This window comes from Epargyreus clarus, unplaced genomic scaffold (assembly GCF_041222505.1).
Source record: "Epargyreus clarus isolate Ecla_fem2 unplaced genomic scaffold, WU_Ecla_fem_2.2 ptg000007l, whole genome shotgun sequence".
Taxonomy (NCBI): domain Eukaryota; kingdom Metazoa; phylum Arthropoda; class Insecta; order Lepidoptera; family Hesperiidae; genus Epargyreus; species Epargyreus clarus.
In genome coordinates this window covers 12243817-12265389 of record NW_027332215.1, presented here as the reverse complement: position 1 = coordinate 12265389, position 21573 = coordinate 12243817, and positions in this window count along the sequence as shown.

Sequence of the window (21573 nt, the reverse complement as noted above, 5' to 3'; positions counted from 1 at the left end):
GTACTGCACATTGTGTAGACTGTACTAATGTACGGAGTGTACTGTACAATGTGTACTGTACTCATAGATTAGTAAAGATACTTCGCCGCCTTGAAATTGAATGAAGCCACAAACGGCTTATTAGTATGTTCTTTTTTTGAATTCTTGACAAATAAAAACATTTTTAGAGGAAATTTACGAATAAATAACTAATACTGCGTAATTTACATAATAAATAAATAATTATTTCAAATATTTTAGGGACATTTTAGCACGGAGAAGTGGCAAAACTTTTTTACGCAAGTATTTCGATTCTCAAAACTGGGTACATTTTCTTGTTAGGAGTGAGTAATCTTCACTAATCTATGACTGTACTGTATAAAGAATTGCTAAAATCAGTATTTTCAGCCGGCAAAATTTCACGTGTCTTAGATTCCATCCGCCTTGTGAGATGAGAATGGGTTAAAGATTACACGCAGAAAATTATGTAAGATGCCTCTTTTGTGTGACACAACACGGTAGAACATAAACCTACTTATATATATTACTTATCACATCACTTAAACTTTAAAATACAATCAGAATTATATTTAAAATTAATAACATATGACCGCCTGTTCAGTTAAGTAAAAACAAAAATATAAATAAAACGGTAAGAACAAATTAGAAAGGCAAACATACAAGATACGCGCGAAAAACATAACCCTTCCTTGGCAGTCGGGTAAAAAGTATGAAAGGAAAACACCAAAGTGCTAACGGAACGTTGATTAAAAAAGGTAAAATGTATTTACTCTTAACGATTGAATTTTAGCTTCCAGTAATCTTTTAAAAATGCACTTTTAAATTATGCGGGTTATTTTTTGTACGTGAACGTTGGAACTGGGCTCCGGTGCATTAATTTATTAAGAACTTTTACCGTGTTTTTTACTATTTTCAGTGCCCACATACGGAGAGGGTAAAATGGGATGACGTGTAGATGAGAGTCCGCTGTTTTCCTTAACGCCGTCGCTGAATTATTTATTCCATTTGCCTTTTTACAGACTTTTTTACTATTTAACTTCGTATTGGAAGTCAACTTCAAGTCAACTTTTACTTCGTCAACGAAGTAAAATATTTTAATGGAATTTTTCTGTAGAAAGAGTATCGACAGAAAGAGTAGCGAGTCGCGAATCCCTGTTAAAATTTAATTGTCTTTTTTTATGATATAGGAGTAGCAGACGATCATGCAGTCCACCTGATGGTAAGTGGCTACTGCCGCCCATGGACATCTGTAATCAACCCCAGATAGGATTAGATATTTTACCTGAGGTCGGCCACAGATGCGCCGCTACCCCTGAGGACTAAGCTGGAACACCTCAGAAAAGTCTGTCTCCCTTACCACACCCTTCAAACCGGAACACAGCAGCGCCTAACACTGCTGTTATTAGGTAGAAACAGGTGTGGCGGTGGTGCCACCGGAATCGAACCACAAAGGGTTCTACCACCTTCAAATATGATATAATTAAAGTTATATTGTAACTAACAACTTCACAACATTATCAGACTATAAATTCGTGAGCAAAAAGTTCGAATTGCATATCGAATCGGCGAAAAATATAAATAAACTGTCCAGTTCAGCTTTTAAGCGACACTCGCTTGATCAAAGCCCAGCGGTGTGTTAATCCCTTTATATGATTGCCGCCAATATCGCTGGGTGGACTGCACCTTCCCAACACTTACTGTTTTTTGTGAGCTTTGATCGAGGTTTAGTCGCAGAGAGCAATTTGAATATGCTCTTTGAAAGGCGATGTTGTTGCAAGTGTGATTTAGAGCTCAGCGCTGTTGCATGTATTTATTGCGGATTTTCAACGCTTCGTGTTATTTACATATTTTTAAATCGCTTTGAGTTTTAGTAAGGCCCCATACAGTGCTGTTTTCATAACTCTTAACGGGTTTTCTTTTATGTCGTGGTTTCACAGAACAGTTCCAAACTATACGAGGAATATAATTCAGGTTGAATTCTCCCAATTATGTTAATCATCATTAGATGTATTTGAACAGTAAAAAACAATATCCTTATTATTCACATAGTGGCCTCATGTAGGTAGGTAGGTAATAAATATAATTTATATTGTATGGTATAATTGGTCCAAGTATATTTTACTCACAGAGCAAGATTTATGATGATAATATATGTCCTGCGAAGTTATTCACGTTTTGAGGTACTAATTATCCTCTATCATGATCATCAACAACCCATAACTGTCCCACTGCTGGGCACGGGCTCCTCTCATAATGAGAAGGATTAGGTCATAGTCCACCGCGCTGGCCAAGTGTATATTGGTAGACTTCACATACCTTTGTGATTTTTTTTTATAAATCTCTCCGGTATGCAGGTGTCCTCGCTATGTTTTCCTTCTCCGTTTAGCAAGTGATAATTAATTTCTAATACGCACATAACGTTGAAAAATCAGAGGTGCGTGCCTGGGATTTGAACCGCGGACCCCTCGATCGACAGGCCGAGTTTCTTAACCACTAGGCTATCACTGCTGCTATCCTCTATATAGAGGGTATATTCTCAACATATACATGTAGGGGCATATTACATAGATGTACTATTTCATTTTAGAAATCCATCTTTCGTGTACCTGATTTCGAACCCCTCCTAATCCGGTTTAGAATGCCAATTAGTGTGTCGACCCCACCGGCATTTATAAACAGCATCATTAGTAGGTACTTTGCCGATTTAATGACCAATTACGTTCATTTCATGCTACAACAATTATTTCGATTGAGTGAATGTTTTTGCCAAAATTAAACCCGTCGGTCGAGGAGGCATCCCCAACACAACTATATCTGTTCAGTAACAGTAATGTTAATCGCTACTGTGTTTTGGTTTGAAGGGTGTGGGGAGTGAAAAATACTTACTTTATTTTTTTTTTTTTTTTGTATAGGCCAACGACGGTACTTACTCGTACATGAATCATCTCCTTCTAGCTATCTCTCATCTTTGTCCTCAATGGTATCAAATCTGTTGCTACCTCTGTTAGAACTTCAATATCTAGTATTGAATAGCATAGTCTATGGGTAGTAACCATTTATTATCAGTGACTACGTGCTTGTGATACTTCTCCGAAAAAATCAAGTTCCTTCAATACACTTGAAATACAATAAGCATGTTTAAACTCAGTTATGACATCGCTCTACCGTTGTTCAATTCCAGTCGTTCTCAGCGTCAGGGAAGTTCGCAAGTTCCTCCAAGGTATCTCGTAAGAACTGCATACGTAATAGCGAAACTATTCTAATGTAAAATCACAGGAAGACACCGCATAAAACACAACGTTTGTCTCTTACTATGAACTTATATTAAGTGCCTTATGAATGTTGCGGGCATTCATTAAAAATATACTTCCTTCCCATATTTTGGAAGAAAGAGTATTAAATAGAGACAATAATTTGAGAAATAATTACAATCCAATAGCATTTCAAGTAGCTTTTGATGGGGTATTAACATAATTTGGCAATTAACTTAATGTCTATTGTTTGCTGGCAAAAAAACAACTTTATCTTAACTTAACTTTAACTTTATCTTTGGCAATACAACGAGGTAATGCTGCTAGTGTCTTGGATACACTACCGCGGGGCAGCGATCTGGCTCATTTATTTTATTTATTATAGTTTTAGTTATTTTTTGATTACTGTAAATATTTTTATTTCTATTTGTTTTAAATTTAGTTTAAGTATATTTCATAATAATTGTATCAAATTCTTTTATAAAAAAATATTACTTTATTTTCAATAATATGTTTTATTTGTTATGGTCATAGATTAGTAAAGATACTTCGCCGCCTTGAAATTGAATGAAGCCACAAACGCCTTATTTTAGTAAGTTCTTTTTTTGAATCCTTGACAAATAAAAACATCTTTAGAGAACATTTACGAATAAATAATTAATTTACGTAAAAATTACGTAATTCACGTAATAAATAAATAATTATTTCAAATATTTTAGGGACATTTTAACACGGAGACGTGGCAAAACTTTTTTTACGCAACTATTTCAATTCTCAAAACTGGGTACATTTTCTTGTTAGGAGTAAGTAATCTTTACTAATCTGTGGTTATGGTGTAAAAGTGTTAAACATTCTTAACTGCACTGCTCCAAATATATAGATAAAAATTCTAAGACCTACATAACTTTATTTATTTAAACAATCCTAGTTTATTTCTATAATATAAAAGTCACTGTTACAAGGAGAATCAAAGTACAGAGATGCTCTTCAAAATTTACTACTATTGAGTGCTCTTAACGATACGGCGGCGCCTCGGATAATAAGAATGAATCTTGAAGACAGCGGTAGTAAAAATAACGAATGAAAAAGATGCAAGGGTTCTTATACGAGGCATTTCATTTATTTTTTAAAGTTTTTGAAGGTGGTAGAACCCTTTGTGGTTCGACTCCGGCGGCACCACCGCCACATCTATTTCTACCTAATAACAGCAGTGTTAGGCGCTGCTGTGTTCCGGTTTGAAGTATGGCAAGGAGACAGACTTTACCGAGGCGTTCCAGCTTAGTCCTCAGGGGTAGCGGCGCATCTGTGGCCGACCTCAGGTAGGAATATCTAATCCTATCTGGGGTTGATTACAGATGTCCATGGGCGGCAGTAGCCACTTACCATCAGGTGGACTGCATGCTCGTCTGCTACTCTTTTATTATAAAAAAAAACCACCATGATACGACTCCGGCACTAGCACACCTATTTCTGCCTGGTAACAACAGTGTTAAACGCTGCTGTGTTCTGGCTTGAAGGGTGGTTAGACATACTTGTCCGAGGCATTCCAGCTTAATCCACTTTACCTACTCTAAATTGAAAGATTATTAATTCTATTGACAACCCGCGTGGCGGAGCGGTCACCATACCGGTCTGACGCGCAAAGGGTCCCGGGTTCGATCCCCGGACAAACAGATATCTGAATGATGAATTTAGATTTCTGTTTCTGGGTCTGGGTGTTTGTGTATTTGTCTCTGTGTGTGTCCATGGCACCCACGACACAGGGAATCCTAGTGTGGGGCTGTGAGTGTAGAAAGCGTTTGTTTGTTTTGTTTATTTGTACGTAGCACCTTTTTAAAATCTTATTATTGATCATAAAGAAAAAAAGATCATAAAGAAATTAATTGACGGAACGTACTTAGCAACTTTGTTTTAGTTTCGCGTATACCGCGAACCGGAGAAGCAAGGGAAACTTTTAAGCGGTGTCCGAGCTGAATATTTTGGTAAAACGGTTCACTAATTGATTCGTTTCCATTGTAAAAAGTATTTCGAAAATAGTTCGCTGTTCGTAAAGTTCATTACTTAATTTCAAGTGTGGCTTAACAAATAAATTCCACATTGAAATGAAATCGTGTAACTGTAAAGTTCTTTACGGCTTTTATTTTTGAAGTGAAAACTATAGGCGTATATGCTTTTTCCTACAGGAAAACTTTATGGGTTCCCGTCAGGAACGTGGTAATGTTTAAGGTATATTTATTGTTCAGTTGCTATAATATAGATTGCTTGAAATGTCAATAAATATAAAAATCCGATTAACACTTATCTATTAGTTCAAATATTTTGAAAAAAAAACTTAATATTACAATCTATTCTTGAACTCGAAATACAGTATTGAGCTTCCACTTCTGTCGGCAGTCCTCATGACTGCCTTCGAATTTCTATTTGTAGAGATTCTTAATATTTTCAGAGAGAGATAGTATTCTTCCTATAAAATCCTCTTCCGTGAAACTCTCGACAAAGTCAGCTCAGCTGTATGCCGTTATAAACGTTGTTGGGTGGACAAACAAATAGTCGATAAGGTGGACGACAGAGAAAATAAAACTGGTTTTCGTATTTAAGGACCAAAAATAAGTTTTAAAACCCTTTGGTTTTAAAACTTATTTTTCTTTTATCTGTATAAGATATATGTAGTATGTATCTTTATACATACTACATATATCTTATACAGATTAATAAACAAATAAATAAATACTCAGCTGTATGCCGTTATAAACGTTGTTGGGTGGACAAACAAATAGTCGATAAGGTGGACGACAGAGAAAATAAAACTGGTTTTCGTATTTAAGGACCAAAAATAAGTTTTAAAACCAAAGATACATACTACATATATCTTATACAGATTAATAAACAAATAAATAAATATCTGAATTTCTATTTTTAATATGCCCACGCTAGATTTGCTTTTCTCTCCGATTTCATGGCTACTGGAAGAATAATATTTGTTTTTCTAAATACACTGCATAAAAATGATGAAATAATTTATTAAATAAATATTTCAGATTTCTTTACACATATCGATATTATGGAAGCTATTAATCCACCAGCGGCTTCGCTCGCAGTCAGGTGTTTTATCGATCCCTCGGGAAAGGTTTTTTCGGGATAAAAGCTGTTCTATATCCTTTTTTCAACACAAACGTGTGCAAACTTCATGGCAATCGGTTGCATAAGTAAGGCGTGAAAGCGTAGCAAACAAACAAACAAACTTACATACGAATTTATAATATTAAGTATATCTGAATTGTTAATTTATGAACCCAAACAGTTTTTTATTAAAGTGAACAAGGAAATATCAATGTTATGTATTAAAACTGTAGACATCAGGTGCACACTTTTAGCTTTTCAACGTAAATTCCAAATGAGATTGGGCCGGAGGCCGTTTGAGTACTAGGACCGATTAAAGTGCTGACTACGTCTAATGTTCGTAACGTGTAATTTCTTTGACGACCCGCATGGCGGAACGGTCACCATACCGGTCTGACGCGCAGAGGATCCCAGGTTCTATTTCAGGCCAGAGAGAAATCTAAATGATGAATTTAGGTTTCTGTTTCTGGGTTTGGGTGTCTGTGTATTTGTCTCTGTGTGTGTAGAAAGCGTTTTTTTATGTTTATTGCTACACGGTAAGCTCTTCGCAGCTTCCTCATATCTCTTATTCCATTAATAATAATAACTTCAGATTTCTTTATACATATCGATACTATGGATCACGTAGACTTATGCACGTTATTTTGCTTTTCGACTGAAATTCCAAATGAGATTTGACCGGAGACTGGAGTGCTCGGATCGCTTTAAGCGCGGACTAACGTTTTATAGCTCTTACTAATATTTATTGCAACACGGTAAGCTCCTCCCAACATCCTCTTATCTCTCATTCCATTAATAATAAAAATAACTTCAGATTTCTTTACACATATCGATATTATGTATTACAACTGTAGACATCAAGTGCACACTTTTAGCTTTTCCACTTAAATTCCAAATGAGATTTGGCTGGAGACCGTTTGAGTCGGCACGCTTTGAGCGCGGACTAACGTTTTATAGCTCTTACTAATATTTATTGCAACACGGTAAGCTCCTCGTAACATCCTCTTATATCTCATTCCATTAATAAAAGAATAATAACTTTACATTTCTTTATGAATCGATATCGATATTATGGATCACGTAGACATAAAGTGCATTTTGCTTTTCGACTGAAATTCCAAATGAGATTTGGTCGGAGCCCGTTTGAGTACTCGGATCGCTTTGAGCGCGGACTAACGTTTTATACATCTTACTAATATTTATTGCAACACGCTAAGCTCCTCGAAACGTCCTCTTATCTCTCATTCCATTAATACTTCGAGATTGTTTTATATTCTGTCGTCATCGTATTTTGCAAAGTGAAATTTTGACTTTGGAAAAAGCGGCATGTTATGTTTCAATGAAGTAACATTAGTGAATATAATATTTTCCTATGCGGATTTTTCTTTAATTAATTTCTAAATCAAATTATATTGCGCTTTCAAATGTGAATCCAAATAAAGCTTAATGCAATTGGCATTGAAACTCCATTTCCATTTCAATGAATTTCAGCTCTAATTCAGATACAATAACCAATAAATGCACTACTTTATAAGTACTCATTATCGGATATTTCACAACAAAAACGAAAATACCGCTTCAGTTAAACACAAACGAAACGATAATGTAGTCCGCAGGCACTTTTCCTTGAGTCCCAAATATTATTGTACAGAACAGATGTTGCTAACTTGTCTCCCTCAGTTGTATCTACAAACATAGGTAGCTACGCGCTACGAGTGCTACGTTCATATAGTATATAATACATACGTATAAATTCGTCCGTTCCTTTTGCTACGGCGGTTCTACGTAGTGAGGCATTATATTTGAGACACTCCGAACACTTACGATATTTACGTTTAAACTGTTCATAGGGATATGCTACATCTACGCGAATTAATCTATATTCTTACACCTATATGAACGTGTAGGTATTTGAAATGAATTAAAGTTAAAATTGCAAAAAGACTCGCAAAAAACTGATATTACATTTTATTTGATTATAGTATCTATAGTATTAGCAAGGATTGTTTTTTTTTTAAGAAATAACCTTATTAATAACAACTAACAACTTCGACTTCAATAAAAAATGAGGTATAGGTAGGATAGAAGATTGTTAGCAGATTTTAATGATATTACTATGAGTATATTGCACACGATTCTTTGAGCTAAAATGTATTGTACTTCGACGACTCTATTAGGGAACGGTTAACTCATTAAGACTGAATACACGTAGCTACTTCACAATATTAAAGTTACCTTTTCAACAAGGTTTTCAGTAACATGGCATATTTATTTCGTGTATACAACGATATGGCTCAATATAGAACTGCTTATACAGCGGAATATAGCTCTCCGCTTTGTTTCTCGGCTGATGACCTACAAAAACTAGAGGCTTCTATACAAGTTTCATAGAGCAGATGGCGAAAATTTTGCCGTTAAATTTTGCTGTTACATGTTGGTTCATAGCAAAGAATATGTTCTTTAAAAGTAGCTTATGCTGCTCTTTACAAAATCTTTTCGTGATAGTCCCGCGAAAATCACTTAAGCCGCTTAGCCCTGCTTAGTATAAATGAACAAATGGGGATTTGACGCAATTTTAAAATAACAATAATACTTTTTACCCGCATCAGAAGGCAATGATTTCGAATGTATAGGTACATGTGTTTCAATTCTTTGGCACGCTCTACATCCCAAGCGGTTTGAGAGTTCGAACATATAAGTAGTCTTAGTAGCCAAGTAAGGTACAACAATATTTCGAAAATTCAACGGCGAATGAAACGAATTGTTTGCGCAATCGTTTTTTACCTTTATAAAACATGCGATTTTTACGTAATCAATTTGAAACTTTAAAACTTCTTTTTTGCGACGGGACATATAATAACCTATTTACGGAATCGTGTTGCATCTGTTTGTAAACTTGTGACTTTTACGTAAGAAATTTATAACTTTAAAACGTATTTTTCTTGCCGCGACAATGACGACTTATTTACGCAATCAGTTTTCACGTTTTTGAAACTTGTGACTTTTACGTAAGAAATTTATAACTTTAAAACGTATTTTTCTCGCCGCGACAATGACGACTTATTTACGCAATCAGTTTTCACGTTTTTGAAACTTGTGACTTTTACGTAAGAAATGTATAATTTTAAAACATTTTTAATTTTTTTCTCGCCGCGACATAGATGACTTATTTACGCAATCAGTTTTCACATTTTTGAAACTTGTGACTTTCACGTAATACATTTATAACTGTGAAATGTTTTTAATTTTTTCTCGCCGCGACATAGACGACTTATTTACGCAATCAGTTTTCACATTTTTGAATCTTGACTTTGACGTAATACATAGTTTTTTCTCGACGCTTCATAGACGAGTTATTTACACAATCTGTTTAACGTTTTTAAAAACACATGCGACGTCTACGTAATAAACTTAAGATTTACAACGTTAAATATAAAGCAATTTCGTTTTATTCGTGCCGCAAAAGTTGCCGCTATCGTATCATCAAGCACACTGAGATGGGTCGACGCTTATCTCGTGGCATCTTGACATTTCATTCTAATTGGATTATATTCCTTCGCCACAAATAGAAGTGAATGCATGGAATACCTTAATTTCACTACATTAAACGCTTAAGCTAGATTAAAAGTTAGAAAATGGTTGATCGCTTCGTTTTTTACATTTATTTTTAATTTTTTGACGACCATGGAAGTCTATAATCAATCACAGCTAGGGTAAGAGTCCTACTTAAGGTCGGTCACAAATACTTTATTATCTTTGAGACTAAGTTAGATCGCTTCGTATAAACCACTCTCCCTTACCATACCCCTGAAACAAGAACTCAACAACCCTTCACATTATTGTTGAAGCACAGAATATAGATAGATGTGGTTGTAATGCTTCCGGAGTTGAACCACGAAGAGTTTGTTCATCAGCCTTCATATGTCCACCACTGGACCAAGCCCAACAAAATAAATTTACGCTAATTATAAGTACTTGTAATTCAACAAAACGTCGATTTTAAGGGGCGGAAATATTCACTCCTGCACGAATAAATATTTCAAAATATGAACAGACGCTGCGAAATTATTCACATTCGCAACACCGCGTTGTCTACATATTGTAGCGCTAATTGAAATTTGGATAGACGCGAACAGGATGAAATTTTTGTTAATGGAAAAGGGTTTAAACATATCCCTCTTTATGCCGTGTGTTTGGCATGAATAGAGTACTAGTTATGTGCGTATGTATGCTTTATGCATCTCGCCTGGTGTTTTTGTCCAATAGCCTTTCGACGGCCCTTCATTCCCCCTATGCTATTTATTAATTGAAAGCGCAAACACCGCCGTGCCAGCCAAATAGGGCTTTGATTAAATTTTCTGTATTTTTTTCAATTTTTCATCAGGTATTTTAGGGTAATGATTTGAAACTATACGCTTTGATATTTAACAGTTTAAGCTTGATTGCTCGTTAAAATGTGATTGGTACCATTCATCATTCTTAATTCTAAAAAAACGTTGAATAATACTGTATTTCTTTACCCGACTCATACAAAATATTTTAAAATATGATGTAAGACTGATATTGTAATAATGCAGAATGGATACATTTTATTTTGTAAAAGGTACCCATAATAGGGGTTTTTATTTTTTATTGCCGTTATTTCGACCAAGTTACATGAACCGTGCTCACGGCAAAACTTTGTTATTTATCGAAGATAATTTATTATTAATAAAAGTTTTTATATCAGACTATACACAAAACAAAATACTTTACGTGTATGCATTTTTCCACCGAAATTTTGAAATCGCAAGTATTTTCTCCAAAATTAAATGAATAATTTTTTACTCAAGACACCATTGTATCCGTATCCGATATATAATCTATAATAATATATGAATTGATTGTACTCGTACATAGAGAGTCTGAAAATGTGATCGTGAGAGCAGACAGGCCCCGACTCAGCCGGTCTGCTGGGGGTGAAACATTAGGTGTAAAAGCGGACACGCTGTCATCCAGTTTAAAGTGACACGTACCCTATACCTACCTTTAACCTCCCCTCGATACAAATCACCGTCACTGTTCCCAAAATTTGATTCATAGCGCTAGAAGTGATACGAGCACTCATGTGTTCAGTTTATACGCAGCGAATTTATTGCTACACAAATAGATTGTGTAAAATGTGTTAGGTATATCAGATTATTATTACTTTAATTAATTATTTTGTGTCATTTTCATGACGTGTTATTTTTATAATAATAAGTGCCCGTTTATAAAGTCACTGGCTGGCACGATTGTATGAGTTAGGATAAAAAGAACGCTTTTGACGTTTGAGTTGTATTTTGCGCGGGAATAAAAAATTGTAAATTGCGTCAAGAAATAGTTTTATTCTATTAGGTACTAGAACTTACGAGTAGCCACTTACCGTTTATTAAAGTATATGAACGTTTGCTACGTCAATCTTTCAAAAAAAAAAAACAAAAAAAGTCTTAATTATAAGATTATACCATATTTTTGAAGACTTTTGCTCAAGTAAATAGAGCGTTACTTTCTTCCCTAAATAGTGTTTATCATGTTGTGTGAAAAAATTACCTCCTTATTCATAAGAGCATACAGGAAACCCGTGTTTTTACGAATAACAGTGTGGGGTGAACATACGTTACGATTATTTGCATAATCGCTTATTTCTTATTTGGGTTTTCCGTTTAGTATCTGGTCGTAAAAATAATCAAGGAAAAGGTTTGAAATTAAACTGAAGTACCAAGTCCGTGGTGTAGTTTCTCTGTTTCTTGAGGAAGTTATTGAAGAATGTATGACCGCATTGCTTCGTGTTTCTTCATAATCAATCCAGTATGCTTACTGTGATCCCATGTGAACGTGCGTCAACAAGTACCCCTTGGCCCCAGGGGTGACGAGGGGGACGGGGGCGCCCCTGGGGTGTCTAGGGGTCGAGATTCAACTGGTGCAATGCGGCGTACCCCTCCGCTCATCCCACTGTCCGGGTTTGTTTTTGCTATTGTATCTGCGGCGCACAGTTGGCACGCTAAGCGTTGATTTTGTTAGGTTTGTTTTGTACTAGAACGCCTTAAATGAGGGTGGCTTGCCATTATTCCATTTACTTTTTCCTCCGTTTGACGACAGTGACAGTTTATCGAGTTTGGTCCTGTTAATTGAGACGCCGTTTGAAAGGAGATGTTTCAAAATTCTATGGGACTTGGCCTACAACATGTACGTTTCCGGGTAACAGGGAAATGGACCCCTAAAACTATTTCAAACCTTCGAAAATTATTTGTAAATTTTGTGCACAAGATTTATTTTGAATTTTTTTTCTATTTCATAAATACTGAGTTGTCATTGTCAGGTTTGATAAGTGACAAAAAATAGCAATTTATTATTATTCCTGAAATCAAAATATATTTTTCCCTTTTCTGGTAAGTGTGCAAGTTATAGTCCAAAATGAATACGCGGCTCATTTCCGAAATATCCACCGTTCCAAGTTCACAATTCCGCTAGGCTGCGTTAGCTCTCAAATATTAATTTCACGTTATTAGCTACACGTGAGAAATTATCTAAATTAATGATCTAAATTTTCAGCCCGAACACGTTTCGGCACCGCGTTTAACGCTCAGGTGGCTACACCATGATTTTGATTGAACAACTTATGGTGCAATATTTGATTAATTGAAATTTCAATGCAAATTTAAATTAGTTGCGGAATGGAAACAACGGAATTTGCGCATTATAACATCACGTGCGTGTGTGCTACCACCACGCTATCAAGGTCTCCGTCATTCTCGGAAATACGGCTACTATAAAACTGAGGCGATATAAAGTAATTTCCATTTCATTACAACAACTCCTATGTAAATAAATTGCGGCAACACCGTTTTCACGGAACAATTTATTACGATTATCTAAACTATTTTCATATTGTTCCAAGTTTTGTCGATCAAGGTCTTATCTTCCTTACATACGATTTATCAATCACATCGACTGTTGAAGTTTTCCTTTTCACATTTTTCTAACTTTCTTCAAATTTCACAAATATTTTTACAACGATATACCTCCAAATATTAATACAAACTGAGCAGTTACCAGCAAAATAAAGACAAAGTAAACAGCAACCAGCAAAATAGAGATAAGTATTTCAAATTCTCTTTCACGTCGCTTAGTAAATACAATCGCACGTTACTCAGCGATGAGGTTCCGAGTCAGGTTAATGTATGTTAATTCGAAACATCAACTAGGGAGGCTTAATGCGGGTAGCCGGTTCAGTGCATTGTCCAGCCGCCCAATGATATACTAAAACTATAGATACGTTACATGCTCACTAAATACAAAAAAATAAGTGAAACGCGAGCGCGTTGGCACACACATGCACGTTGTTCATTTTACTTATATATTACTACATAGACAAATATTCTATAAGGGACAGAGTTATTGGAACAATGCGAAAAAAAGAAAATTGTTTGACATTGCGTTTCAAGTTTCATTCATACGTAAATTTTGCGTCTCTATCACTTCACTTTAGGAATACGTTGTTTCTTTCTTGTCAGTTACATAATCATGACGGACCAAATACGTAAATTAATCAAAATATAATAATTTCTCCTCATTTACTTGTGATATGTGATTCCATGAAGCTTGTTTATTTTTGGCGCATAATTTGTCCATTTACGCATTGCATAAGAAAGCATTTTGAGGCATAGAAACCTAAGATAATGACGTTTAACGTGTACAGTCACATTTGTATCAATTACAACGCCGCGTGAGAGCGACGGGAATAGACAAACACCAATTGGTTGCTTTTGTATGTTTCTCGTTTTCTAGGACGTATCTTTAGTTATTGTATGTTTCAAGTTTCACCTGCTAGCAACGTATCTTTAGTTACTATATCAATGCAGTCCCATATATCCAGTCTGAAATAGCCAGTTAGATAACTTCTATTTCACAAAATCGTGTAATGTTTGGCATGGCCTCGGCATGCCGTGAAGGTTATCAACCCCTATATTCGAATGAGACGACTGCAATCGATATGGGGCAGGCACTCATCTCTAGAGCTTTTATTCTCGAACGTGTGTTGTACACCCTAATGATGTGATTTTTTGAGAAAAGAATGCTCCGAACAAAAATTTTATTGAAATATATTTCATAAGATTCGTTAAAAATATCAGGGGTAGATAACATTTTTTGAAATGTTGTTGATTTATATTTAAAAAAAATTAAGAATACACCTCTGTGTACTTGTGTGAACGTAATCTAAAAACTGCATGTTGTTCTTGTTATTAAAGTACAAGATAATTTGTACGTGATAGCGATTGTATAAGTATGTGGTATTAAGTATTGAGATACGTAGCCTACAGAGCCTGTAGGAATGCCTACTAACCTATGTAATACATCCTAAATAATTTGTGAATTTATTAATACGATTTGATTTTTAGTATCGTTACCAATTAACAACTTAAATTAGTTTATAACGCAAGTAAATTAAGCTATACCTATTGACATTTAACATTTAATGGTTTAGGCATTAAAAAATACTTAAATGTAAATTAAGACACATCGTACAATCTGTTGCTTCTTTTAATTTCAAAAAATGATTTAATATAATAAGCATTTGTATTGCGTTTCCCACTACGAAACGGAGTCGTCATACTGTCTGCAATGAACAAGAAAATGAAGAATGGAGAAAAATATCAGAGAAAGTTTCGAGCTGAACGGACAATGCGACGAGAGGCTGCTATCATTTGAAATTTTGCGTTCTTTTTATCAAAACTTTTGTTCATTTTTCATCAGGTCGGGCTCGATAAAAACGACTATTACGATTAAGGCCTGACGGCGCATTAGCCTGACCTTTTCGAGAGCCGACGAAAAAAAGAATTAAGGTGTGCGTACATCGACGCCGCCTCTAATTACGTTCGTTCAATGAGCGATTACTTCTACTTTTTGCTTGAAAGAAATTCTATACAACTAATTTGCGTTTTTGTGTTGTCCTAAATTGGGTTCGGGGTTTAGTAAAGTACGGCTTGAGATCGTTTAACCTTGTGATTTTATCCGTCCCCGGACACAATTCGACTGAAAATCTCATTTTTACTTTCTTGTTACATCTAAGTACTGCAATATACCTAGAAAATTCTTGAATGATCCAAAAGTTTATAAAGTTCACTAAAATATTGTATTGAAAAAATACTAATATCTACAAAATAGAAGGAGGTAAATCTCAAAATACATAGATTTCTTTGATGCATAGAAAGTAACCTATGTATTTGGAGACGTTTATACCTTACGTTTAAAGCCCTAAATACCTACGAGTACATAATAAAATCCTCAATAGGCAAGAATTACCAAGTAGGCAACAGAGCTTAACATTTCAGCACAAGTATGCTATGACCAAATGGAATTTATGAAATGCAGCATCGTACAAAGCTCCGAATAATAATGCAGACGAGAATGCCAATAGAACAATTAACGCAGCATCTACAGACGTTCACCGCATTCGCTCTTACATCCGTTCTGTGTACACGTTAGGAAGGAATATTTAACGTATTTCATGCAAATTCAAAGTGCAACGAAATTAAAGTTCGTAGTGAATTGTTTCTCTATTCCAGTTTATTTTAATGTGAGACACGACCTGAAGTGTCGAAAAATAGCAGTTTATTGTATAAGAACCGCACCTATCTTCAACGTTTTTTTTTTATTTTTAGTACTATTTGTTGTTACAGCGGCCACCATTATACGCCCTCTGTAAAAATTTCAAGTGTCTATCTATTACGGTTCAGGAGATAGAGCCCTGTGACAGACGGACAGGCAGCGGCGGTTTAGTAATAGGATTCCGTTTTTTCGCTTTGGATGCGGAACTCTAACAATCGTAACGGAAAAAACAATCTAAGGTACAAAAAGATGTTTTACTGAAAAAGAAATTAAATAAGGTACAGATGTAGAACCTTATTATGTATTATTTCAATTCAAAAACATAAAGGTTAAAAACAACAATGAGTATGGGATCACAAAAAAACTTTCATATACCGAAAGGATCGTGCTACCAAAAAGCTAAAACTATTCCATCCCATTGTTCATATTCAATACAAAAATTTTACAGGCCCGTCGAAAAATATAGCGCTCGGTATGTCAATACGTTTTAGCTGTCAATGGTATTTTGCCACCGGATAAAAGACAATACCTCTGTGTTCAATATCCCTTTGTGAAGCAGACAAATGAAATAAAATGGTCTAGACCAAGAGTTACCGGTTAAAATGCTTTTAACTGTGTGCGGTTTGAATTTCCGCGTGGTGCCCGCATGCACCGCCGTGCACGATTTTCAATATTGCTTATACACACACATTTATGTATATTAATATAGCTTTGGTGGTTGTTAATAAATTAAAAATAGTAACTAGTGTTAGTAAGTGATCGTACTTTATTATTATTTGAAATACTCATAAAATGTAAATCCTTAATTGGCTGTTAGTAGATTAAGCATGAAAAAATTGTACAATACTTTAAGAGCTGTGGATTTTGTTAATAAATAAAATAAAATAAATAAAAAAAGACGTAGAAATACTTGTATTATAGTCTACAAAGTAGTCTATATTATTTCCGATTTTGAGGACGCCCCCAACGTCCTCAAAATCGTTTAAGCCTGTCTTCGTAGTTTCCGCCCCTTTGTTTCAGAAGTGTTTTCAAAGCCTAAGAGGCTTATATTAAATGTCTCACAAAATGTCTGCATGTCTGCCACTGCAAAGCAAAGACATTCAACGTCTAGGTATTACTATTTAGTAATAAGCTGTTCTGAAATACATTTCAAAAGTAAATCAATCCGAGATAGCGACATTGTAAAGGGGATTGAATTTTTTTGTATGAAAATGTTGACACTGTCCGCTGTATGTCTAATCTTTTACTTATAAAGTTTTAGATACCAGAAAATGAATCCCCGTTTATAGTGTACGTATTCGACTTAGAAACTACAAAGACAATTTAGGAACCACCACATAAGGATAGAAAGTTTTACATCCTACTGTTATCCCGAAAACACATAGTTACTGTACAAACTGACACTACTTCACGGGCGTCGTGAGGCGCGTGCGGAATATAATTAAAGGTTTGCCATTAGAGGGGTAATCTGTAGGCGCGAGTATTTGAGGTGGCAGGTAGGCAGGTAGGCAGGTAGGCAGGTAGGCAGGCAGGGCAGGCCGGCGTGACCGCAATTCGGGTGCTCGCTAACAAGCCTCACACAAGCCTCGCTCCGCAATATGTATCGCTGACTCCGCTCGCGTCGCTAGCAAATTAAAACGCAGACACGAAAGAATTTATTGTATTTCGCTGCATTGTTTATCGTATGATACGTATTGATATTTGATCGTAAATACGTTGAATATTTTTAACAAATTCACTGGACATTTTATTCGATTGGGGAATGTAATGCTTTTCGAACGTATGTCGGTAGGTATGTCTCATTATTTAGCATGTCCAGCAGCCCAAATGGATTTTAACATTCATTATGTCATTGAATTCCTCTTAATTATAGGAGTAACATCTCTTTTCAATCAATTATTTTTAAACAGTCGCGCTTTTTCTTTCATAATAATTACTAGTTTGCTCCATATTTTAGATTAATATTTATATCTAATGGTCAATAACTAGTGGTATAACCATTAGTTATTGACTTTTACTTTAACAATCTATAGAAATAGAAAACGTATTATAAGAGGAGGATTTTAATTCATGTTGGGCTTAATTAATTGGTTTTCTTAGTAATAAACCACCTGCGCTGCTAGAACACGTATTTCTATTTAACAACTCTATCGACTAATTGACAAATTGAACGGGACCATTTCCATTTCCATACAGCTCCGGGGACAATACATTAAAATCGAATGTTTCTAAGCTTCGTAATAGACAGCTATTACGTGAAACACGACTGAATAATACACATCGCCTTCCGACGTTCATTATATTTTAAGTCGGGACAGTTATCACTTGATCGTTTCAATTAACTTAAATGCACGATAAAAAGCTATCGCGAAAAGTTTAATTGAAGTATTTAACTAGTTGCACCAACATAAGTTTTGGCAAACATAACGATGTTATTTCGTGCTGAGTAATGGTATAATTAAAATATAACCCTAAATTGCTAGCGGAACGTTCGCCGCAGTGGACAGGCGTGCGTGTTAACCAATTGTGCTTCGTGTGTTTCTATAAACCAGTGGTCCCCAAACTTTATGTTACGTAAACTACGCTCATTTTTCGATTTTGAATCCGTTTCACGGAGACACGTCCTTATCCGTCGGGGAGAAAATCCTTCTAATCACGATGCTTTGTACTACAAATAGATACCGGATTTTGTAGATTTTTTACCGCGCTAAAACCGTTTCCACTTTTTTGGCGTTAAAGTCCAAATCTGCTAATATTAACTATGGTGTAGAATAGTAAACTATTCTTGAGCTGGTTGTAAGTCAAATTCTACTAATATGATCTTCACTATCGTAGACTATTCTCTTCTACGTCCCCCTATTCTTTACTTTGATTCAAATACACAGGTGCAAGGGGTCTCTAGTAGTAAACTATTCTTGAGCTGGTTGTAAGTCAAATTCCACTAATATGCTATTCACTATTGTAGACTACCCATCTAAACGAGCATGCAATCAACCTGATGGTAAGTGGCTACTACCGCCCATGGACATCTGTAATCAACCCCAGATAGGATTAGATATTCGTACCTGAGATCGGCCACAGATGCGCCGCTACCTCTAAGGACTAAGCTGGAACGCCTCGGAAAGGTCTGTCTCCCTTACCACACCCTTCAAGCCGCAACACAGCAGCGCTTAACACTGCTGTTATTAAGCGTCTACTTTAATACACAGATGCAAGGGGTTATTAAAGAAAGAATCCGTCACTTTGGGCACCAATGCTTTAAAGGAACAGTAACGGCGTAGTTCGGCAATTGTTCCCTCGGAAATCGATTTGACACTTGTTAGCTTCACGCGAACGTTGAACAAACCAAAACTCGATTCCTCGCGCCAACATTCGATTAATTAAAATTGAACGTCCGGCGATTCAACCGCTAGTTGGAGTTGAGCTAGTTTGACAAGCGACACTTTTCATCGCAACTTCAAAGCAAAATACGAATACGAGGATTAGTGACTATTTTATTTACGAACACAAAGGGTAAAAATGGAACCCTATTACTAAGGCGTTGCTGACAGTTCGTTTGCCATAGGGCTCTTTTTTTCAACCATAATGGATTGGCACTTGACATTATTACAAAGTATATGTATAACGGTGGTCGCTATTAAAATTAATGCTAAAAATAAAAAAAGCTAGGAAATAAATGTAGATCGCCGTTCAAGAAACCGCTATTTCGGCGCTATTCACAATAATTGCACTGTAATAAGGAGACAGTTCAAATTTTCACGATGCGTACGGCTACTACGGTATTAAATACTAAAAATAAAAAAAATATAATTTGGTGGTACGGAACCCTCCGTGTGCGAGTTTGACTCGACTTGGCTCACTATTATTGTTATATTGGGGAACCTAGTAGAAAGGAAAGAATAAATCAACAGGGCCTTTATATTTAAAAAATAAAGGCCCCTTAAAAGTTTATCAGACATTGAACGTATCAGACACGTGCCGTGGCAGTTATAATCGTATTTTTTCATAAAATAGGTTAATGGGTACGACTATATAGGCGCGATTCATTCAAAGCAGATATAAATATGTAAAAATAACTATTTCGAACTGTTTACTATCTTAAAATATATATATTTTTTTATAATATAAGAGTAGCAGACGAGCATGCAGTCCACCTGATGGTAAGTGGCTACTGCCGCCCATGGACATCTCTAATCAACCCCAGATAGGATTAGATATTCCTACCCGAGGTCGGCCACAGATGCGCCGCTACCCCTGAGGACTAAGCTGGAACGCCTCGGAAAAGTCTGTCTCCCTTACCACACCCTTCAAACTGGAACACAGCAGCGCTTAACACTGCTGTTATTAGGTAGAAATAGGTGTGGCGGTGGTGCCGTCGGAGTCGAACCACAAAGGGTTCTACCACCTTCATCATCATCTTAAAATATATAATAATAAACTATTCTTGAGTTGGTTGTAAGACTTTCTACTATGAATATAGCCGGTAGACGACCCGGAGACTAAACCTGTTTGTTCGGCTATATTAGGCTTCGCTCTCGTACTCGTAGTTCTTGCCGTATGAGTTCATCGTCACTATATTACTATGTCAAATGTACTGGTTACAAACCGAAACCAGTCTGGCCAAATAATTTTATTTGAATATAATTATTTGAAATTCGAACTCTTTGTGGTTCAACGCCGGCGGCAACACCGCCACACCTATTTCTGTCTATGAACAGCAGTGTTAAATGCTGCTCTATTCTGTTTGGAGGGTGCGGTAAGGGAACTTTTCCGCGACGTTCCAGCTTAGTCTTCAAGATTAGCGGCCTCTGTGGCCGCCCTCAGGTAGGAATCTAATCCTATCTGGGGTTGATTACAAATGTCCGTGGGCGGCAGTAGCCACTTACCATCAGATGGACTGCACGCTCGTCTGCTAGGAGTATAATATAAATAGGATAGGATTAAAAAATAAATATAAGAAGGATTCGCACAGATTGCCATTATTACAAAGCACAGCTTGGATCATCAAAAATTTCAATGTTATATATCTTCATAGATAGATTGAGTTCATCTCAATCCGCTAAATTTCGAATTTGATTTCATTTCTTCGTACATTTTTTCCGATATCCCTTGCAGATAACTAATTCAAGTTTTGCAGGTGTTCGCAGGTTAAAAGTGTAGCCCCGACTTACCACGATAAGTTTGATTAAAATCAGTCTGGAAGATCTGAAGATAGAGCCTCAAAGATTATATGTGCTATTTAAGGTTAAAAGGACTTTGGTATTATGGTTTAAAACGGAAACGTCACAAACTTAAGATCATCTCAGTCATCTTATTTTAATGTAAAGGCCTCTATCTATAAACAAAATACACTTGAAATAATTTCTGTAATTCGTAAATTTCCCGATCTGACACGGATAAATTCCATGAACAAACATATCGTTCATTCATTCCAAAGATAATTTATTATGGCCAGACGGAAACTTTAAAAACTATACTATTTATATGAACTTGAAAAGTAACTTATTTTTAAATTGCAGACAGACACTTCAACTCTATTTAATTGGATAAACGCAAAGGAATAAATGTAGCG